Here is a 4,651-nt window from a genome sequence, read left to right on the forward strand (position 1 = left end):
AAAGTCACACAAGGAGCTTTCAGAGGGTCAGGGAGATGATGTGGGTAAAGCAGAGCTGATATTTGCTGTGTTGCTGAGTGTGAAGAGACGAGACATTGGCTTTGAGGAGGCTTGGCCGAATTGGGGCTGCAGTTTTGACAACTAATATTGATTTTGGGGGTTTTCATTTATAAACTATTTTAATTTTCACTCGCTGCACGGCAGCAAGCCGTTGGGACCATCCCTGCAGGCACAAGGCGTGGGGGGAGGCTGCATTAATGACGACTGTTACTGATAATTTTTGGTGGTGGTTTCAGTGTTTCAGCTGATATCGTTTACCAATGTCAATTGATTGAAAATGAATCCTGACTAACCGAGCTGTAAGTTTCACAGAAGTCTCCAGGCGTTAGCTTGCAAATGCCATTGAAATCAGAGGGTCCCATTCTTGATGTGATTGGAAATTTTATCTTAGACTTGAGGGAGAGAAGGCTCAGACTGCACAGAGTTATTTACGGAGTGTAAAATGAACTCCGCATAACTATGTACAGGATCACATCCTTGACAAAGCCCTGGCTGGGATGTTTTAGTTGGGTTGGTCCGGCTGTCAGCAGGAGGTTGGACTAGTTAACCTCCTGATGTCCCTTCCTACCTTCATCTTCTCTGCTTCTCTGCTTATTTATTTATTTATTTATTTGCAAAAATTTTTCTTGCAAAGCAGGATATGTTTCTAGCCAAAAGAGCACTTTCTAGCTGTAGTTTTAGTTTTTGTTTATTTTTAGTGACGTCTGAGTCTCTGTGTAGAGTTTCACACACAGGACAAGGAAATATTCCCTTAGAGCAGGACAGGTATTTATCAGATAAAAATTTTCAAATGGGTTTAACAGAGTTAGGTGGCCCATGCCCACTGCAGTTCACTTAGAGCTGGCTGCCCAACAATTGCATATCTCAGCCTTAGTTGCTTGGTTTGTTTCTTTATTGAGGCTTGCTGTAAAATATAAAACCCTGACCCATTTCACCACAGGAACTCTAATCTATACAGGGCATGATTCTGCTTTAATGCACCAGGATGTGAAAGGTGTGACGATTTGAACCAATCTCTGTGTTTGTGTACTCTTGTACCTCAGCCCCATCATGTAGGCTTTGAATGCGTTGGTGCCCATTGTTAAGTTACAACTCGTGTTTGCCAAGAAACAATTGTTTTGTGGAACCTATAGCCTGTCCAGATAGGAAATCTGTTCCAGAGATCAAGAGATGGTATTTCCCCTCCCCTGGTCTCCATAATTCACGCAGCTATTGTCCTGGTAGCCAGCAGAGAGAGACAATGAAAACAAAACTGATGTATTCTAGAATAAATGTAGTTTTTTATATCAGAGTGAATTTCTTTCCAATAGACACACTCCATGGCAGCCCCAGAACAGGGAAATAAAACGTCCATCACAGAATTCATTCTCCAGGGATTCGGGACCCTTCCTGAACTGCAAATCCTTCTCTTCCTGCTGTTTCTAGTGATTTACATATCAGCCATGGCTGGGAACATCCTCATCATGGTGCTAGTTGTGACTGATCAGCATCTTCACACGCCCATGTACTTCTTCCTGGGGAACTTGTCCTGCTTGGAGACCTGCTACACCTCCACCAACCTGCCCAGGCTGCTGGCCAGTCTCCTGACAGGAGACGGAACCATCTCAGTCAGTGGGTGCATCACACAATATTATTTCTTTAGTTCTCTGGTAGCTACAGAATGCCTGCTCCTATCCGTGATGTCTTACGATCGGTATTTAGCCATAGTCACACCACTTCACTATGCAGCCTGTATGAGTGACAGATCTTGTCTCCAGTTCGCAGCTGGCTCTTGGGTAGGTGGCTTCCTAGCTAGTAGCATAACAGCAGTTTCGATATCACAGTTAACTTTCTGTGGCCCCAATGCTATTGACCATTTCTTTTGCGATTTAATCCCTCTTGTAAAACTCTCCTGCAATGATCCTAAGCTGATGGGAATGTTGTCTCTCACACTCAGCTTCCCATTTTTACTGGTCCCATTCCTACTGACCGTGATGTCCTACATCTCCATCATCACCACCATCCTGAGAATCCCTTCCACTACCGGGAGGCAAAAGGCCTTTTCCACCTGCTCCTCCCACCTCATCGTGGTGTCCAGTATTATGGCACACTACTTATTGCCTATATGTTTCCAACAGCCCACACGCTGAGGGATTTGAAGAAAGTTCTCTCTGTCGTCTACACGGTCCTGACTCCCCTGGTCAATCCCCTCATCTACACCCTGAGAAACAAAGAGGTCAAGGAAGCCCTGAGGAAAGCTTGCAGGAAATTCATGTTAGGACAATGGTAGCCGACCAGGTGCCTTACGTTAAAATAAAATAGCTATGCCAGAGGCAGGTTTAGTGCCTGCACTGATGTCTGCTTTAATCTAAGGCTCTTTCCACTCGCTTATTGACTCTCTTTCATGCTCTTAGAGTCACAGCCAAGGGAGGAAGTGGAGATGGACAGACTTCTTCTAACGCGTGACACGTTCTTGTTAGGGCCTGTATTGAATGCCACAGCTGGGTGTTACTGGCTGGTGGGAGATTTGAAGTAGTGGCTGCTCAGAGTTCAGCCAATGATGAGGAATTGTGCTCAGTGAAACGGTGTAGGCAAAAGAGACTCAGGTGGGCATCTGGTTCCTGTAGGGTGAGAGACTTAGATACACACACACACACATAAATCTATGGTTCCTACATTCTACAAATATAGGGTGGCAAAGTCAGATTGGAACTCCAGCGTAAGGAAATTGTGCAATTAACATTTGATTTTTGTAGTATATTTCATTCCCAGTTTTCTTTCCAAAGGGACAGATATCTAAACGAAACCATCTAACCTGTTCCTCAAGGCCTATTACTGGCCCATTCTCAGCAGTGACATAGGGCCAGTTTCTCAAAATACTTGGATACCCAGTGGGATTTTTCAAAAGCATCTGGGCACTTCACCTGCTGGATTGGGCCCTGCAGGCGAGTCAGCTGGGGAATGTCTCCCTGCCCCAGGTCCCTGCATCGCTCTGGGGCCTTGGTGCCCAGCTGCCCGGTGTGAGGCTGCTGAGCGCATAGCTAGAGGCAGAAACACAGGGGTCTGTGGCTTTTTTGCTGCAAAAACTTAGGCACCTACAGGGTCACAGGCAGCTGAGCAGGGTTTTGTGAATGCTGGGAGGCCAGATTCTGGGGTTCAGGTGCCTAAAGTGGAAGCTCTGTGACTTCAGCCCTAGGCCCACATCCTCATCCTCATGTTACAGCTGGGGAAACTAAGGCAGAACGAGGTGCAGTTACCTGCCCAGGGTAGCTGAGTTGGTGAGTGACAGAGAATAGTCTAGAAACCAACCACCCAGAGTTTTAGTCCAGAGGAAAGTCTGCTCCACCGTGTCTACTTGTAGTTGACAATGACCCCTAAGGGTGTTAGGTGCACAACTCCCATTCCCTGGCTGTGGGATTTAGGTGCTAACATCATAGAATCATAGAATCATAGAATATTAGAGTTGGAAGGGACCTCAGGAGGTCATCTAGTCCAACCCCCTGCTCAAAGCAGGACTAACCTCAGCTATATCATCCCAACCAGGGCTTTGTCAAGCCTCAGCTTAAAAACCTCTAAGGATGGAGATTCCACCACCTCCCTAGGTAACCCATTCCAGTGCTTCACCACCCTCCTAGTAAAAAACTTTCCTAATGTCCAAATGTCATCTCTTATTGGAAAACCCAGCCTGTACATATATAGCCAAACCAGTATCCTGAGAATTCCCCCCACGCCCAGGGGATATTTTCCACCAGCTCCTTCTCAGGTTTTACCATTATCTAGGAGACGCCAATAACTCTGTGTCTGTTTCCAAAAGCCGAGATCAATAAAAACTAAAAGAAGCTAAAAATGTCTTTTTCTGTCTTCTTTGTTGTCAGATCTTCCATTATCTGTCCCCTTTGTTTCTGGTGTGAGAAATCAATACGTAAAGGTTTGTCTACATGTAGAAGTTGCACCACTTTAGCTATCCTGGCAATTTGCAATAAAGAGCTGGAAGGAGCTAGAGTGAGAGGCAAGCCAAAAATGCTGACGTGAAATTTCAGGGAGTGAGTGAGGGAAAACCCTTCGACTGGGTGAATTGCTCCAGCCTGGGAGAGCTGGGAGTAGCCTGCTATGGGAGGAAGGATTCTGAACAGAGGGGTGTTTGCAGCTGCAGGTAAGACTTCCGGGTTTAGTTTTGAACTTGAAGTTAATGTATGAAACCAATGGGAGGGCTGTTGTGATTTGCACTGGAGAAAGCCTGTGTGGAGTTTATTGGGGAACAAAGAAGGGAAACTGAGGTGAGGGGCTGAATTTTAGACTACTCTGAGGCCTTCAGCAGGTGCTACGCAGGACCCACTCATCCATAGCGAGCGGATGCAATTATAGTGGTGTGAAGGTGCTTATATCGATATAGTTTATTCACATACAGGAATGGCAATAAGCCAGACCAACGCTAGTGACCTCCACATTGGGAAACTGTGGCCACACTAGAGGTTGTACTGACATAACAAAGCCACACCACTAACCAGAATAGTGATACTGGTGCAAAATCTGGGTGGAGACCTCGCCCAACAAGTGAGCCCCAGTGGAAATACGTCAGGACATTCCTGGCTTTGAAATGAACTCCGATAAT

At 46.0% G+C, this 4,651-nt stretch overlaps 1 pseudogene; it reads left to right on the plus strand.

Annotated features, from left to right (window-relative positions):
- Positions 1-1,379: 1,379 nt before the first annotated feature.
- Positions 1,380-2,329, plus strand: LOC137157926 (olfactory receptor 11A1-like; annotated as a pseudogene).
- Positions 2,330-4,651: the final 2,322 nt, after the last annotated feature.

This window comes from Emydura macquarii, unplaced genomic scaffold, assembly GCF_026122565.2.
Source record: "Emydura macquarii macquarii isolate MOO-44397 ecotype Brisbane River unplaced genomic scaffold, CSIRO-AGI_Emac_v2 contig_1630, whole genome shotgun sequence".
Taxonomy (NCBI): Eukaryota; Metazoa; Chordata; order Testudines; family Chelidae; genus Emydura; species Emydura macquarii.